The sequence below is a fragment of the Mastacembelus armatus genome, chromosome 21 (genome assembly GCF_900324485.2).
Source record: "Mastacembelus armatus chromosome 21, fMasArm1.2, whole genome shotgun sequence".
NCBI classification, from domain to species: Eukaryota; Metazoa; Chordata; class Actinopteri; order Synbranchiformes; family Mastacembelidae; genus Mastacembelus; species Mastacembelus armatus.
In genome coordinates, this window is record NC_046653.1 from 20458491 (window position 1) to 20477945 (window position 19455).

Consider the following 19455-nt stretch of genomic DNA (forward strand, 5'->3'; position numbering starts at 1 on the left):
ATAAATAAATATCGTGTCTTCTTCTCTAAAAGCTGATAATTTACTGCCCACCCATTCCGCTCTGCCCATTTCTTCTCCATTTCTCAGCCTTGTTGCCAGGCGGTGAATGGAGCTTGTCCTTTGAGTTTGGAGGGCCAGGCCTGTGTTTTCTAGAGGGGCTGTCCTCAAAGTTTGGAGGACCCTGGAGTGGGGAGACACACACACACACACACACACACACACACACACACACACACACACACACACACACACACACACACACACACACACACACACACACACACACACACACACACACACACACACACACACACACACACACACACACACACACACGTATGTCTGAATGCCACACATGCTCCTTTATCAGCCACCTTTAAAACAGTGACCCACATGGCAAGATTTGAGGGATTCTCATAGGAGTAAGTTGTTCAGCGCAGGTGAAGAGAGCTAACTCCTTTCTTTGCTAATTAAACCTGAGACTAACACGTACTTCAGGCCGATGATTCTTAATTTGTGGGTCAGAGTTGAAGGCAGACAGGTTCATATATGTGCTCTTCATTCTCGGACAAATTTTCTTTGTATACCATTATACTATTACAATTTACTCAATCAGATAAAATATTTCACGTTGCTTCAGTGTTGGTTGTCTTAACTTGTATTGTGATTGATTGGTTCTATCTCTAAATGCTTTACATTATGTCCTAGATCAAGGAACATCAACTTTGCTTTCAGTGCAAAACAGGTAGCAGTGCATTCCTGTTACAGTGCAGCAAAGCGTCAAAGAGCCAAAGTGAACGGACTGGCATTAAAAGTGCCTCCTAATTAGACAGTTGAAGTCACAGAATATATCAGGTGTTTTGTTTTATTTTATTTTAGATACTTTTTCTTATCTATATTTATTATACTTGTTTTACTATTCTTATTGTTCATTTTATACCAGAGGTGGTTTATTTTATACCATTTTATTACCTCCAATTGTCTTAATATTTTATTGGTATTTATTTTATTTTATGATCTTATTTGCACTTTCAAAAGTCTTAGAAAGGACTGGACACCCAAAAATGTATGTTTTATATCTTTTATAGTGCCTGCAGAGCAAGTGAGTGATGGATGATGTAGGACAAATGCCTGTTTGTTATGTCATATTATGTTATGAATGAGGACTCTTTACTGCAAAACAAATTACCTTTGGTACAAATAAAGTAACCTGAACCTACTAACATCTAGAACTAGACTAGGTTAGTTTAAATCTTATTAACTGTTCTTACCACAGATGTGCACAACTGTATGTCCTGCGCAGAGAAATCATTCTTGAAATTTCAGGTGCCCTCAATTCGAGATACAAATATTGTTTTTACTCATCTGGATAAACTGATCTCCTGACAACAAGTTGTGTTGGTGAGAACGATGACAAAAATGCTATGAAAATAAACCCAGTTGTTAAAAAAAAGCGACCAGTTAAGACAGCAATCTTCGTTATATAAACGTGACCAGACTCAGTTTTGAATAGTGGTATGGACTGTTTTAGGTCATTTTTAGTAGTTTTTATAAGGACCTGTTGCTCCATCCCCTTAAGCACTTATTGTACTCGACAGTGCCTCTTCACAGTTTTTTCTGCTCTACAATTTCAGCGATTTTCAATTTCTTGAAGGCATCTGCTTCCATGGCACTGTTGCCTGCATGACATTCACCTGGAGGAATAGTAAACAACAAAGAAAACCACAGAGAAAGCAGGAAAATGAGACAGATACAGGTCTTTAACTGCCACTGCTGCCATGGTGCTGTTCACTTGACATGAAAAGTGGAAGGGGGAAAAAAAAAAAACGAGTCAAAAACAAGAACAGTGCTGGCATCTTTTTTCTGCTCCATCACAGAGTCCAACAGACTCAGCTCAGAAACTGTAACCTTAACAGGGGGTGCAGGGGGAGGAGAGAGGGATGGGAGAAACCGAAGGGAGAGGGTTTGGTGGGGGCAGAAAATAGTGTATTACCCAGTGAATCGGTGTCGTTGAGAAACTTGGACCTTGCCAGTAAAGTGAAGAAATGGTAGTGGCAGCTGCACCTGGTTCAGTGCCTCCTGACAGAGAGGAGGCTTTTGTTAGCAGCTTAGGCGGCACAGTGAACAACATAGGGTGGCATGGCCTGGAATGTGGCATTATTGTGTTTTTTTAATAGAGACTGGGTCAAAATGGGGCACGCTGGGGGGTGGGGGCAATTAAGTGAGACATTTTGTTTGAGTGTGTGCACATATGTATGTACCTAGTACTGAGCTAAGGCCAGTAGTTTAAAGCTTTTTTTGCCTTCAAAATTCATACAGATCATCACACCAGCTAACTACATCACACTGTACACTGTAAAAGCAGCACTATATTGTAACTACCGTAGCTGTGTTGTAGTGTCACACTAAGCTTGCCACTACAACTGAAAACACTGTCGCTTTTTGTGTATCACTCTGACAAAATGGAAGGCAATTTCTAGGGACAGAAATCAAGAGAATTACTGGACTAATATCAAACAAACATGCTTATACATACACACACACACACACAGCTATTTTTCACTATCCAGCAGTTAACAAGTCAACACCTGACTTCAATCTGGCAGCACCTGCAGTGTGCTCGCGAGTGCTCACAAGTGCATGTCAACTTGCTGTGTGTGTGTGTGTGTGAGAGAGAGAGACTATGCATGGATGCATGTGTGCAAGTTTAACAGGCAGGTGGTAATGAGGCAGACTGTGTTGTGCTGGCTTCTATAATGAGGTGGCAGGCAGTGAGGGGTAGGGCCAATGCCACTAATGGGCCCCTATAGCCTCTAATAAGCAGTAATTATAGTGTGTGTTTACCAAGTGGCTCCAACACAGTTGAAAAAGATTACCTTCGCACATAGCTACTCCACTGCTGGCCCTCCCACCTCAGGACAGTAAATGACAACACCAGCGAGCACTTTTGTGCTCTGGGTGTGCACTGGAATTTGCTTGTATGCTAATACTGGGGGTGGGAGAAACACGGATTCTGATCATTTACAGTGTCATATACGTTTGCTAATAAACATTGGATTCTGTCTCTCTCCTTGTTAGCGTCTGCTCCACTACAGTCTGTAAGTCAGAGACAGCACAGCAAATGATACTGTGATTGTCTGTCTATATAACATGCATGCACAGGATAATTAAATACGGACAAGCTACATTATTATTATTTTTGTTAGCGCCTTTCTGGTTGGACAAATGTGTCTTCTGACAGCTAAATATTTTGGTGGTGCAAAGTCTCACAGTCAACAAGACACAGACTTGAAAATGAAGCACAACAGATTACCACAGCTTCAGCTTTATCAAATGTTGTTGGCAAATTAACACAGATTCCCAAAACACTGAAATGTTAAATTTTATGTAAACCCCTTTGTTTTGGGTTAAATCACAATGCATGTTAAGGCATAATTGACACACATTCTGCTGAAATTCACATCAGACACCTAACCTGCTGTACCATGTAACCATGTCCAGAAATATTTTTTCCCCAATGTTTGTCTGGTAGAACAGATACCCATGTCCACTCAGCCTGCATTTCAGTCATGCTGTACCTGCATAACAACTTGAAATTCAACTCACATTCGCTTGGGACTTTCAGACTTTGCGTCTCCCCTTTGGTTACACTCTGACCTCTACCCAACCTCTGACTGACCCTCACAAGACACTGCATTTTGGGGAAGCCCTCTCAGTGACCTCATCAATCACAACACCAGCAGCCAGACAGCAGGTTCACCCTCTTTCTCCGGCTGCTGCTGCATTGTTGTCCGCCTCATCCCCTATATCGATACTGCATCAACATACAGAAGGCAGCATTCTCTCAACTCCAACTAACTCTTACTAGTTTGTTTTTTTTTTTTGTTTTGTTTGTTTTTTTGTTTGCTTTCTACAGTATCTGCACATGGCAACTGAAATAAGGTAACGTTTGGGAGAGATTGCAGCTAAGGCTAAAAGAAAATGGAATCGTAATTGCACAACTCTTTCCAGTACCGTTGCGTTGAACTAGAACACTGATATCACCAAACATGCTGGACCTTGCAGATCAGATATCAGCAGTCATTCATAAACACACCACCAACTACTTTTTGGATCTCTAATCCAGTGTTACTAGCAGGGTCTTTACTCTCTTTCAGGGCGGTATGTCTTTGGCCACTGGGCTCATCTTTGATGTGGAGATGAATGTGCAGTCCACTATCTTACTGGCTATTCATATGTCATGAGAATAACAAACCAACAAGAAAGCAGGGTTTCTAATCTGGTGCCCATGCTGGGACAGGGCCATGGGTTCACACACAGCACAGTGGTACTGCTTTTTGTGTTTGTGTGTGGTTCACATTTTCATTGGCTGTAACCAATAGATAATTGATATTTTTGCCCTTTACTAAAACTGATTGCAACTCAGTTCTGTCCATCAAACTTTGGACAAAAGTATATTTCTTTATAAATATGCTGCATGTAGTACTACAGAATAGTATCAACTGGAAATACCCAGATCAATTTCGAGTATCTTGGGTGCAATACTTTAATTTGTGCATTAAGTTATTTTCTACCTCTAGTTGTTATGACTGTCCAGTTCTTTGTGAGAAAAAAAAAAATAGGTTACATGTTAGTGGTGGAGTTATCACTTGGCCCATCACTGCTTTTCCATGACAATGCAACCAAATCCAGCTTACACTCATTTCTGTTTTCTCTCAGTCTCTGTATGTGAGAGAAAGCCTCCCTCTGTCCTCACTCTATAAAGACTTGATCTCTGCCTCTGTTGAATATGTTAATCCGTCTTGTGGGTCCCCCTGCTTTTTCACTCTATCCACGAGACCCCCACTGCCCTACTCTCCCTTCCCAAGTAGGGGAAAGGGGATCTGCAATACTTCAGCAGAGGCTTGGTGGGCCAGGACTTCATCCCCCGATTGATTATGTGTGGCAGAAAGAAGAGGAAGAAAGAGAGGTGCAGGACGTAATCCTATTGACCATCCCTGTCCCATATGGTTAACGCACCAGCCTCTCCAGCAGTACAGTCAGTGGAGTGGCAGGGCAGCTTGTTTCTCCAGTCAGGGCGCATTTTCACTAAAGCTCGCTGTCTCATGCTCTCATGTGGGATCACTGGTGTAGAAAAAACGAGGACTGTTTTGTTAGGTTGTCACAGAGATGGAAGTCCTCTGCCATCCAATTACACTTTAATTACACATGTACAATAAGTCCCAATCAATATTTTCAATGACTGCATTATATTACACAAGATTTTTGCTTTGTAACTTCTTCCAAGTTAGTAAAGGTTATTATCAAATTGAGAGAAACTGAGTGATGTACAGATTAAGTACTGATCAATTTCAGAATGTGTTTTAGAAGAAATATGGGGTGAACTTTGAAATTTGTCTGGGTACGTGTATATATATATTTGTAAATAAAAATAAATAAAAATGTATTTTGGAGCTTTCTTTTCCTCTGTCCCCACAAAAATTTGCAAAAGAATATGAGTGGGCAGGGGTGCATGCAAACATGTATTTTCTCGCACTAAATTCTGACCTGAAACAATATAATTACAAGCAAAAGTAATTTAGTATCTGAACCACATTATATTATTCCTAACATCATATGAAAAACACAAACATCAGAGATAGTGGTGGGGGGAATATTGTGTATGCAAGTGAATATCAGTGTGTGTGGGGGGGTTTGGCCTTGTGTCAGCAGCAGCCTGAACGTCTGTTCAGTTCTGGTGGAGGTGTGGGAGCCTGCGGGGGGCTTTTTGTCCTAGGACCACTGTTACAATCCACGTTGGCCATTCAACCCCAGCCATGTCAATTGGCATATGGTTGATCCCCCCCCAATGGGTTCATGTAACCAGAAAATGCTGCTTTTCAGGGACCTGCATTCTCCATCAAGCGGGTGAGATTAAGATGTAATGTTGCTCTCTCCCTCCACAACAGGGGGTCAGTGTAAGTGATGGGGAGAGGGGGACGATTAGGACACATGAGCCTGTAGAAAACGCCATCAGGGCACAGGCGAGTGAGGCTAGAGGGGATGATGGGCATGGAGGTGTTAATGTCAGGCTTGTCACAACATAAAGAATGATAATCGAACACCTACATCCCCTGTTCTGACTGTTGTTAAAACAGTCTAAACAGTGTGTTTTTGAACAAATAAATTAATTGTGGTATTAGGACAACTGTGTATGCCATACTGACTAAGTTCTGGCATATTTCAGACCTACTTCCCCACTATCTGGTCACACACGAATGTTATGGAAGTGCTGGTACAGGAATAGAATAAAAAAGCAGTCCTATTAATCCCCCCAAACTAGTAAAAATGTGATTTTTTTTTTTAGTTTAAAAAAATGAATATATATATATATATATATAATGCATTGAAAAAAAAAAAAGAGTACTGCATAACAAGATCATAGATAAGATATTGAATTTATTAGGCAAATTAGTCTAAAAATAGACTAGTTTAAATTGCAGCTGCTGACATGTTTGCTCAAAGGTCAAATTTCCATAAAGTTATGGCACCTCATGAGGGAAGGATAAAAAAAAAGAATAACAAACTGGCAGAGCAAGTTCCTTGAATTTTAGGCCCAAGTATGAGTCAAACTCCAAAAATGTCTGGCTCCTACACTTCCCATAATGCCACTCAGCAACATTTTTCACCATCAGGGTTATTTTTTCAAACTTTGGAAAGCTCCATCTGTTCACAGGCTAAGCAGTACTCCTCATGACATTCTCATATAAAAATGATGGAGTGGCCATTAATGGAGCGGAAGGAGACATTTTAGACAAAAGACATTTTTACTGACATGCCAAAATCCCACCTCTGCACCTTCATATTCATAGTTATTCAAAGTGCCTCCAAACTCTTGTTTGCCCTGTGTTTTAATATTTCTTTCTTCATCTGTGCTTTACTTTTGAGTTCCCACAGTGACATTTTCTGTTTCCCATCATTAGAGCCATTATTTTGAGAGCAGCTTATCAGGAAGCTTCATAAGTCCATTGTCCAGCTCATACACAGCACTTCTTACCAGAAAACCTCAGACCCACATACCCATACTCACATAAGCACAAAACTTGTCACTCCTCGTCAACCCAATTTCCTTCTAACGTGAAGAACGGTCACACCCTCCTTTCATGAGCGCAAATCTCTCTCCATGTCCTTGTCTCTAGGTTTCCTTGCCTGCCTTCATTCTCTCCATCTTCTCAGCCCCCAGTCCCTCCAACCTTTGCTTCCTGCCTTTTGATATTGTAGCCATCTCACCCAATGCCACCAATTAGCGACATAATAGACCAGCACGGTGCTGCGTGCTGACTGCCTGGACCTCAATGATCCACTGCTGCTGCTGCTAAAGGTACACAGGACAGATGCAAAGACAAGAGTGGGGTACTACAAAATGTCCTTGCTCTGTTCCTAACCACGTTTCCTTGCCCTCCTGATATGAATATATATTAGAAGGTCATATCAATAAAACTGGCCAGATCACACTTTAATATTAACAACTTCATTTTCTGTACTTTTCTTGTGAAAAGGATAAAGGTGCAGATATGAGTGGCTCTGACTTTCACAGGCAATAAAAATTCTAATACTTTTCTCTCATCATATATGCAGGTCCATCAAATGTCTCAAGTGCTTGCACTGGGCAGCGCACATTTGACTACACTATTGAGCCTTTCCCTACAGTCATGATGGTATAGGCCTTGTATGTTACTGTTAACTGTTCTACTACAGTTTGTAGTTGTGGTCAATTTGGTTAACATCATGTCTGAACTGAGGAGATCTGTGTTATGTGGGTTAATACCCAATGCAGTAAAACAGCTTATTCAGACAAAACACAGCTCTCACTGTGTCTGGCTGCAGGCCTGTCTCTGTCTGCCTCATAAAAACCGTATCCAACCCTGCTTATAATTAATAATGTTTTAGATTATTTTCTCACACACACATATACAGTAGTCTCCAACGACAGCTAGCGTGTCATTAAAGGAGGCCATTGTCACTGATTAATTAATGAGTATTTTTTTGTTCATGCTAAACTGGGATTAGCATATTCATAAGGGCAGACATCTTTCAGACAGCTTTGAACGAATCCAGCGGGTCTGTTTTCTCACTGTGTTCTTGTTTGTGCCCATACATAACCCCGTTTGTTGACCAGACTCATACCACATTAACTCCCATGATCCTCAATGTCGTAGACACGGAGATCGAAACGCATGAGAGAAACAAGACACGGCCCCGTTTTCACACTTGAGAGAGCAGGCCCCATATTACAGGGTTACAAACTGATTACCATGTCGTGTTACATCTTTACCCCATACATAACAAAGAGCGACTGTTAAAACATGTTGCTCTCAATACCCCCTTTATCTTCAGCAGACTAATCAAACTAAAATGAAAAACTGTAATTGCATACTGTAAGGATATAATTTATTACTAAATGCAATCACAGCAGCAAAGAGTTTAGTGTTTTCATTTATTTAAAGTGGTTTGTCTGATCAAGACCCTTTAATGGATCTTCAATTTAACTCTGTTGCCTTCAGTTTATACAAGTAGTCATGAGATAATCATAGAATGCTTGTATCAATAATAATAATCAATAAAGGCAGTATTTATATTAATTACTCCTCTGCTTGATATATTCAATTGATGCAGAAAATACTTCTATGTTGTAACTTTGACTGTATATAAACATAAGCTACCAGAATAAAAATGAATGTTCATCTGTCACACGAACATACAAGGCAATCTTATATACAGAGTACTGGACAGAATACACAATAGTAAAACAAAATGTTCAACGCCGTTGTTTCCACTGAGAATCTATTTGAATCACCCATCTGTTCTGTAATCCCTGTTTTGTGCGTCCAGTATGATTCTCACTCACTCTCACTCTTAAACTCTCTTTTGAGGGAAATTTTTCACACATTCACCCAGAAGTTTTTAATTGTTCTGACTGAAAAGACCTCGCTCAGGCTAAGAATGAAAAACCGACAGTGTCAGCTCACCCTAACAGGTGCTACAAAACACAATCTGAGGTGGATACAGTATTTGGCATCAGCATTTATCAATTCAACAGACCGACTATACATTTTTCGAAGTGACAGTCCTATCAATATTAAACTCTACATGACTACCAGAATAACTGTGACAGCCGAAGGTTCAAATTAACTTCTGCTGAACGTCAGTGTGGTGAGGAAGTGGAGGTAGTGAAGAGTATGTCCAGGAGCTTATTCCAAGCCAATACTCATTCAAAAGAATGCACTTTAAAATGGTGGCTAAGAGTAGGACCAGTGTACAGTGGCTTTATAGCATTCATGACAAGAATTTTGCATCAGTGTGAAGGATCTTCATTTGTCAAAATACAAAAAAAAAAAAAAAATACAAAAAAAAAAAAAAACTGTAGCTCTGAAATGTAAAACACAGACGTAGTTTAAACAAACTGCTTTAGTTAGGTCCATGAAAAAAGAAGTGAAACGCTGAGGTGGGATATTTGAGAAAATTTGTCTTTGTTCTTGCCTGTTTTAATAGTAATTACAACTCCTATGTTCTCGTTCAGTTAATGATGGAGAGACGCAGCCGGATGGGACAGTAAAAGGCCAAGTTTGAGTGACTTATTTTTTTCTCCTCCCCATCTCTCATCTTTTTTGAACACTGAACATCATTGCAGCCTTATTAGTAACGTCCATCTAACTTTCTCTGACCTGTTATTTAAATCTCTGGCCACATACAAACACACTCACTGCTTACATACACATGTCAGCATGCACCCACACGCATTCATACATGTACACACATGGATTCAGGCAGGGAGCTACACACTTGTACACATGTGGACTGACACACTCCCCTACTCACTAGCTATTTGTTGCCTGTGACATCACATTGTGCATTAAAGCCGTACTGGCACCAGGCTGCAGCTTCGTTAACTTTCCTCTTTAATGAGCAGTTTAATTGAGCTGTCTAGCAGGCCACCTGTCGGTCCACAGCCTCATTACCATACTAATGGCCTGGGATTGTTGCTGCTCTGACAGCTCAGGCTGCACAGACCTAACAGGCACTGAGGAGAGGCAGAATAAGTAGGAAAAAGAGGACTTAAGGCCACACTGGAAGAGAGGGATTTCCAGAAACTGCAGAGTAACAGTGGAAAGAGAAGAATGGACTTGGGTTTTTGCCACTTTAAAAGGATGGTAATGCATTATATGTCTTATTTTAAACAAATACTATAACATGACAAAACCAGCAATAAATTGATTCTACTAGCAAGTATTGTGTTTGTATCCAAAGCCTGACAGAGAGACAAAAAAGTAAACAATAATGGCCCTATCTTCATCAAAGTTATGATACAAAACAACTGCAATGCTCTTTTTCATAATGAATGTATCATTCACATCGCAGGCTGGAAGAATTATGCAAACCCCTTGGATAACGACTTCAACAAAAGATAACTGGAGTCAGGAGTTGGCAAACCTGGAGTCCAGTCAATGAAACCTGAAGACCTGGAGATGTGGATTAGATTGACTGACATTAAAAACACCAGAAGCATCTGCTGATATGAACCATGCGTCACACTAAAACAGAACTGAGAAGACTTACAATTACAGACAAATCTCAGTATCATCACCCACAGACAGACAAACTATAAATGGAGACATTTAATATTAATATATAACTGGACTGTTAACATCTCAGTTCACAAATCAAGGTGCATGTCTAACCTTTACCTAGTTTTCTGGCATCGGTTCTCTTGGAAATAAAATCCTGAAAACTTCATAAATTATATGTTAAGTGGTTCCTACCTTTTAGATGGGTACAGTGCCCGGAAGTCAGCATCCAGGTGGGAACAAGGCATCCACAATCAGCACTGACAATCCAACCAATTCCACATCGACAGGACGAACGTATATATATTTTAAAATAAAAACAATAATAAATAAATAAACAGGCAGCACTCAAATTTGCAATTAAGTAATGAAATAATGTAAAATGTTTCGTTGTCCACCAAATATATAAAACCTCAAATATGAAAAACACCTTTTTAACGCCGTGCTTATATTAACATATTTAACTATTACTAGTTTTGTGTATGCACGCAAATTTAGCACAATCTCAAATGCATAGAAATTATTTTATGCACTTTGAGCTGTAGAAGCAGCTAATGGCTAACTGCTAGCTTAGCTTCCCTAGCCGACAATTAGCTTAAAGAGCAGCGCGACTAATTAGCTCTTTACAAACAACAAATAATTACTTTAACACCAAAACATTGGCTGCCATGTCAAAATAAACACACGCTTCGTCTCCACAGTTGTTTTGGGATGAAATCCTTAGCCGCTAACTTTAACAAGCTGAGCTAGTTACAATAGAAACGTCTTCGGCTCGACGCTAGCTAGCTAACTCAGCGCAACTCAAGAGTTTAGCTTCTCTCTGGGAATGCCGCCAGCTCTAAACAGCTTCATTGGTGCAGCTATGTTTTTAGAAACGCTGTGTTTGGCTTTAACCAAATAAATAACGAAGCTTTTCTCCTCACACACCTGTCGAAGCTCCTGACACTTGTCGGAGCTGTGATCGGTACAAGCCAATGAGGCGTTTAGAGACCATCTTGTGTCGGAACAAATGAGTGCTGCTTGGGGTTGCACAAAATTACCTGATTGCATTGTTGCCTCTGGGCCTAAAACACATAGAAAAGACAGAGGACTTGAGAAAATAGGTATTTAATAGAAAACAGGGTAGCAGGCAGATAAGCAGGAAGGTACAAAATAAAAAAAGGTTACAGTCAGGTGTCAATAACATCAAATGCATTCATTTATAGTGCAACTAAAATGTTTTCCCAATTATGTTGTGGTGACAGTCATAATTGCTTGTTGAATTATGTTCAGTGGAAACTTAGTGGTTAGCACTGCTGCCTCACAGCAAGAAGGTTCCTGGTTTGAAACCCATCAGGGGCCTTTCTATGTGGCGTTTGCATGTTCTCCCTGTGCTTGTGTGGGTTTTCTCCAGGTACTCTGGTTTCCTCCCACAGTCCAAAAACATGTATGTCAGGTTGATTGGTGACTCTAAATTGCCCATAGGAGTGAGTGTGAGTGTGAGTGTGTGAGGTTGTTTGTCTCTATGTGGCCCTGTGATGGACTGGGGACCTGTCCAGGGTGTACCCCTGCCTTTCACCCAAAGAGAGCTGGGATAGGCTCCAGCAGATCCCCGTGACCCTAAATAGGAATAAGTGGGTATAGATGATGGATGGATGGAAACGTCTACATTTATTAACAGCAGTGGACTCAACTGGAGATGGTTGGGATTAATGGCAGGTGCACAAAACGTGAGTACAGTACAGCAGAAACCACTTTAAAGTCTGGCCTTAGGTTCAGCAAGAAAAGCACTTTAAGGATAGAGAAGTATCATGGTTTAGGTTGACTGTAAATAAAGACATTAGGTTACTGGGACCTTTTTATCTATTAAACTATTAAACTATGTTTGTAAATACTATACTATGTCAGATAGCTTGAAAAATAACAAATGCTTTTCCTTTCAGCATCAACTTATTTGCCAATTATTTCAATTCCACATCCCAATTACATTCAAAGACAAAAATATTTATGCATAAATGCTATTTCAGTAGGTGGCTAATATTCAGTCTTTAAAGTTAATCATGATTTATCAGAATTACCTACAAAGGTACATTCGGGCACTAAAGAAATACAACGTGCCTGTCTGAGTAAAGAGAATGGAACAGAAACTTCTTTTCTGTGTAGACCGTGCGCTAATGTGACAGGGAAAAGCTGGCACGAGGTGATCTCAGCACAGTGGAGGAAAAGGCACCACACTGGGCCTGCTACTTTGCTCTTTTCCAGGCTCATATAGCAGAGACAACAAGCTGAGTGAAAATCAGCTCAGACAGACGCTGTCAGGTCTTCAGCAAAATGAAAGTCTGATTCAAGTCAAAATGAGTTTTTAATGTGTCCTCATGAATTCTACAGGAGCTGCTCAGTAACAGTCACCATTTCTGGTCATTCTAATAAAACATTTATAGTTGGTACTGGAAAGATAATCTCACCCTGTTATCGAGTTTACTAACTAGTATCTGACATTTCATTTGTTCCTACGCCTAATTATCTGGCTTAATTTGTTTTGATTTAGAGATTCCAGGGACTCTATTCCAGTCAGCGTGACGGCATAAAAAGATGAAGGCTACAGAAAAGCTGCAGAAACTGAATGAAAAAGGAAGCCAAATGGGGTGATTACAAGTGAAAGGTGGCCATGGGGATGATGGACAGACCCAGGAGAGGAGAGGTGGGGGCATGACCGTCTTAGTGAAGTAATATGCATTCAAGGATTCAGTGAATACACTCAAACTCTACACAGCCACATGCTAATGACGGCCACCATTTAATGTGTCAAATTCACAATTCCCGTCCTTCCCTCTTTCTTTCTTTCTCCTCCACAGGGCTAATTGCTCCGTCCCCTCCTTTTTTGACAGGCTACTGGTCTGAATTAAAGCCCATATTGTGCCATGCATGCCCAACTGGTGACTCCCAAAGCAGGAACACATCCCCGTGAATCAGCAAACACACACACACACACTGCTAAAGAATCACCATACCACCTTCTTTTGTAACATCCACATAAATGGATGTAAACTTGAAAATGCGGCTCTGTCAAACATGAGATGAGGTGGTAATTCAGTGGCTATTCCATGGATGGCTTTTGGGGCACTTCAACTGGCCTGTGCTAACTCTGCAGGTATATAAACATGTATTTCATATTATTGTACATGTGAAAGAAAATAATATTATCACCATTTTATCAATTTCTACTCAACTCCCCTACTAAACCAGACATAAAATCTATCCAAAATACATTACTTCGTAAAGCAACAAAGACTCCTAAGGGTTATAAATGTTCAGATATGGAAAATGCAGATAAAAGGTTGTCAGATTACTGTAAACATAAATGTCAATCGGACAAATATAGTGAGTATCAGTTTGAGCACAAAATTCGAAAGAGGAGGGGGATGTTGTCTTTAACACATAGTTACAAACATTCATTAAGACCTTTCAAATTAAGTCTGAAGATGGATGTTCCTGGGTGAGGAACTAATGTGATAGTTTAATGCAGAAGAAAACCCGAAATGAATAACAAACCAATGCTTTTTTGACATGTATCCACATTAGTGTGGACATGGACTTGCCTTCTGGACCAGGACTATGCAGAAGACAACAGCACAGATTCTGTTTTATGTGTTGTTGTCCTGCTGCTTCCCTTTTTACTCACATAAAGGCCCCCCATGACCAGCACTAGAAGAGGCAGCAGCCCCTTGCTGAGCTTAACAAGGTGTCCAATGAGCATGTGTGGGTGTGTGTGTGTGTGTGTGTCAGGAACGAGGATGATCAGAGGAAGGGTCACTGCTGGGGTACACTCAGGAAGAGGCCACACTTTCTTTGCTTCACGTTAAGGCAGAGCAGTTTGAGCTCTGCTGACCACCTGCTTCCTGATCAGTGGGCAGAGCCAACACACAAAACACACAAGGCTTGAATGGGCTGCAATTTGTGGGAGGGAGCATTTCTAATGACCCTGTTAAAAATTTATAGAAACTCGTGTTAATGTGCATGTATGTCCCTATATTTATCTCATTCTGAGGACCAGTTCAGGTGTTGGAGTAAGCACATATTGGAAAAGGAGAAGATTTCCACAAAGTAAAGAAATTTAGAAAGTGAGGAAAATTTGTGACAGTGGAGAAGCGTCAGTAAACTAAGGAAATTCGGTAAAGTGAGTGCATTTTAGTTAGACAATGTAAAAAACTGTAAAGACAAAAACTTGGGAAGACATTTTGAAAACGACTTCAATTAAGAGTTAGTGCAATTTTGAAAATGAAAATATTTTCCTGTCAATGTTTCTAATGTTAAGACACTTTGTAAAGTGAGAGTCTTGCAGAGACATTTTTTTATAGGAGATCATTTTACTAAGTCATTTTTAATTAAAAAAAGGGGCTTGTGTATTCCTGTATTTATGAATGCTCATTTCAATTTTTGCCAGAAAGTGACGACTGTGAGGATTTCAGAAGAATAAATATGTATATGAGCGTAATCTACAGAAAACAACGTCACAATCAAATTCTTAAATCATGGCTGTGGACTGAAATGGACTTTTAGCCTGAAAGAAAAGGATATTTTGAAAAATTATTGCATTGTAGAAAATCATTTTGTCATTATATTGTACACTATAGCACTTGTGATTGTGAGGAATGATGAAGCACGTGTGTTAGCAGGAATGTGCTTAAATGTGTATTCACATGTCTACATAGTGAGCTGCATAGCTGCTTACTTAACAATAATTTACAAAAAAGAGGACACAATGACATTATGGGACTTTCTGCAGGGCAAAGACCTCACTACAGAGCCCTGAACTGTTACTTGCTACAGAGACCTGTACCACTTAAACCTGGTCTAACAACCCTCAGATTTACTTCTGTTAGTAAATCTGAGTAATAGTGTTAATGTCATAATGAGGCCTGAATATTGGAATTCAGCCCTACAGTACACTGTGCCAACAATGATTTCACTTCAAGTATAAAGGCCAGGGAAAAATGGTTGGTTGAAACACTGCAATGTGTGTGCAGACTAAAAATGGTTGCTAACATTGTAAGAGTCAGAGGAATTAATTGCATTTATACTGTAAGCAAATATTGAATTTGTAGAGATTTGTGTGCTTCCGTCTGTTGTACATATGTATTTGTGCATCTACGTTTCCTTGTATTTGTATGTGTTTATATCTGTATGTATTCACATGCAATATATTTTATTATTATTATTATAATATGTGGGCAAATGTGTGCACTGTAGTACCCTATACTGACAAGATGCCACTGCTGCAGGCAAGTGTGGGGTCCTTATGATGCATGTCTGTTCACCTTCTTGTGCAGGTGTGGGTGCGCGTGAAACTGGCCTGTACCTCATTTTCCCTGCATGCCTTTCCCTTTCTCCAGTGTGCTCTTGACTCAACGCTGCGTCCGGGACTAATCCTCTGATCAGCATGCCAGGAGAGCACAGGATGGGGGCCTGAGGTGATGCCTGGCTCCATCCACTTTCTCACATTGTCTCAAGCACTTACACTGATGCAGCCCGGCCACAGCTTATTGTTGACCAGAGGGCTGAGGGCTGAGGCCCCCTGAGTCCATCTGCTTCTCATCCATCCTACCAGAGCAGAGAGCTGGAAGAGTAACAATGAAGACGAGTGAAAAAAGCATACATTTAGAAAAAAAAATCATATTTTATTCCCCAGACAATCAACTGAACCTACAAAAGACAGAATGTAAATGAGGATTAAAAAATAACTTGAATTCCATTTTCCCTGGTCCAATGTGTCAGGTTCAAGTTACTTACCAGACAAAGGCCAGGGTGAATAGAGTGACTTGAGAGACCAGGGGATTGAGAGGAGTCCATTGGCACACAAACAATTAGTACTACTCCCTGCATAGCTTGCTGTGGCCCCAAATCCCCACATTTGTCCAGACAAATTGACTGGACCCCAGGTCTTGTTTGTCTAGCTCTGCTGGCCTGCTGGAGAGGGCTCGAGGGCAGTGGGGAATGCCCCCTCCAAAGAGCACAACCCATGGGAACAGAACAAATGTGTTCTGGTCAGAAAATGAATCTTCCAGTACTTTGAAAGACACTTTAGTAAAATATTTGAAGACAGTCTATGATGATCTAGTATCCTGCCTCTGGTACACTGTGGTTTGGTATCCCTAAGATTATTCACTATTCCTGTGATATGTGTCACTATATAGCAAAACCCAAACTTTTCTGCAGGGCTCCCTGTTTTTAGATCAAAATATTTTCAAAACCGCTCCCCCACGTTATGTTATCAGTTCTCAAGTGTCCCTTGCGACCCTCTGCAATAGCTCCATGACCCCCCTAGGGGTCCCACTCGGCACTGGTATAGGCTAAGTTGTATTCATTAATCTCGATAACTTCAGCAGCTTTGAAGATACCATATTTCAACCGGGTTATTGGAGATGCTTCCACTTTAGCCCTATTTTAAAAGGTCATTTATATTGATCTGCAGCAGCTGCTTCATGACAGCACAAGTGCCTTTTGTCATAATAGTCACTAAAATTTGGACCACCTTTTGGATTATGTTTTGTTTGTCCACATACAATGTAAATAGCATGTGCCTATAAGCAGCTGTTAGCTCTTGTTGAGTGTCTTGCCTATAAAACAGATCAATTCATAATTAGACGCTACATAAAACTTTGATCCTCCCGTGCTTATATTAGACTGCCATCTAGTGATTACTCTGGGAACATTTGTTGTTTTAACATTTAATTGAACAACACTGCTATCTATAATTTTTAGTCATAATTTTAAGTTCCTCTGTTAGGAAGAACTGAATGACAGATATCTGGTTTACATATCCAGTCTAGCAATTACATGTTATAATAATAAAAACACAGTCACCTTTAGTCCTGAGCTTTGGAGTACCTGGGAGGTCCTAGCCAGACAATCTAAGGTTGCACCTCAGTTCACACAGAGGCAGCAATTTAGAAATTTAACTGGAGTTCAAGGTATTAATTGTATTTTCATGTGTGTACGTTGTTTTTTCCTCAATGTTTCCATGAGGCACATTTCACCAGAGATAAACCAAAATAATTTCCATGTAAACTAAATACTGGGTTTAATAATTCAAAACCCAGAAACAGAAGTCCAAAGCCTGTTTGAGACTCTTTTTGTGTGTAAATAAAGCCTGATGTTGGGGCTCCTGGATGTAAGATGTGCAGGGATGTTACACATTCATGCTGATATGTACAAACACAAACGCACGTAACTACTGACAATGACTGTGATTTAATTATCAGCCCTTTTGCTCTCAGAAGCTGCTGTGATCTGCATTTTCCGACGGATGTGAGGAAGAAGAAAAAAAGCTTGCAGCACCTGGTATTCCCAGGGGGTCTCCCATCCAAGTACTGACCAGGCCCGACCCTGCTTAGCTTCCGAGATCAAACGAGATCGGGCGTGTTCAGGGTGGTATGGCCGTAAGCGATGGCATTAAGAACAAGCAGGTCTTTTATTTTTATTCATACATGTTCGTAGACACTTTCATCTGTCTTTTAATGTTCTGGGCAAGAAAAATTTTATTTCCCATAATAATTAAATATCGGACATGTGGCAGATCTGCAGTTCAGTACGGTATTTAAAAGATTGCCTAATTTTATTTTTATGCAGTTCGCTAACAGAGGCAGCAAGTGGAAAGTTAACCACTTTTAGGAAAAATACAGCAAGTTAATGTTAGTTAATAAGTGACGACGAACTTACGTAGCGATAAACAAATACATAAATACATGTGTAAGTAAGTAAATAGTCAAAAAGACGAGAAGGGACGATAAAAAAGTGTACGTGATATTTGCACAGCTCTTAGTAAAAACAAACATTACTAAAGGTTATTTATCTTACGTGTCAGAAAAAGTCATTGTCAGAAGTGGGATTCGAACCCACGCCTCCATTCGGAGACCAGAAGTCCCGTTCACCGGAAGGTTTTAACACCTTGAGTCTGGCGCCTTAGACCGCTCGGCCATCCTGACAATCATGCTTCACGACCGGAGTCATCAATGTTTGACTACTGCTGTACCGAGATAAACAGCCTTTAAAGCTAACACGTTAAATTCACAAAATAATTGTTAGACCGTATAAAGCCACACAATTTCACATTACTATTGAAGACTTAATAAAGTGACGCAATACGTATCTATCTATTAGATAGATAAACAGAGAGATGGATAAACAGAGAAAGACAAATAGGTATATAAATGGATAGATAGATAGATAGATAGATAGATAGATAGATAGATAGATAGATAGATAGATAGAAGTTGATATTTCAGACACTTTCAATTTACTGCCATTTTTTCTGCTATAAGCAAAGAACTACAAACTACAAATAAACAAAACATAATTTCCCAGACAGTTTTAATGAATTGAGCTAATGTTTAGTGAACTATAAAACCCACATCACATGCCCATTGTTGAATTTAATGACACGCAATTAAAGAAAGAAAACAAATATTCAATTTGAGTTTGACAGAATTCAGGTAGGAGACCAGAAATACCACAGCATCATAGTTTAGTGCAGTGGCGCTAATTTCCACCAGATTTCACATGAATTGTTTTATGAAAGCTAGAGACAGAAACTATATGCAGCCTAGTCAGTCTGCAGCTTCTGGAAGCCTCGGGTAGTCTGTCGTTTTACCCAGCTGGCTTTTCGGCGGCTTGACAGCACTTTGTTTAACTTCCTGTCAAAGAGACAAAATATTTACTACAATTTAAAAGGTTATTGTCAGAAGTGGGATTCGAACCCACGCCTCCATCTGGAGACCAGAAGTCCCGTCACAGGAAGGAGTTACCTTGAGTCTGGCGCCTTAGACCACTCGGCCATCCTGACAACTGCAGGGTGCCGCCGATCACACAGGTT

At 40.2% G+C, this 19455-nt stretch overlaps 3 non-coding genes across 3 annotated transcripts; all 3 read right to left on the reverse strand.

The window, feature by feature from the left end:
- Nucleotides 1-17909: 17909 nt before the first annotated feature.
- On the reverse strand, nt 17910-18028 carry LOC113124088 (5S ribosomal RNA). Its single transcript, XR_003294996.1, has one exon. It is a non-coding gene; the product is annotated as a 5S ribosomal RNA (ribosomal RNA).
- A 429-nt stretch (nt 18029-18457) lies between these two features.
- On the reverse strand, nt 18458-18568 carry trnal-caa (transfer RNA leucine (anticodon CAA)). Its single transcript has 2 exons — nt 18531-18568; nt 18458-18503 (listed from the first exon to the last, which is right to left on the reverse strand). It is a non-coding gene; the product is annotated as a tRNA-Leu (tRNA).
- Nucleotides 18569-19318: 750 nt separating this feature from the next.
- trnal-caa (transfer RNA leucine (anticodon CAA)) lies at nt 19319-19425 on the reverse strand. The gene is made up of 2 exons: nt 19388-19425; nt 19319-19364 (listed from the first exon to the last, which is right to left on the reverse strand). It is a non-coding gene; the product is annotated as a tRNA-Leu (tRNA).
- Nucleotides 19426-19455: the final 30 nt, after the last annotated feature.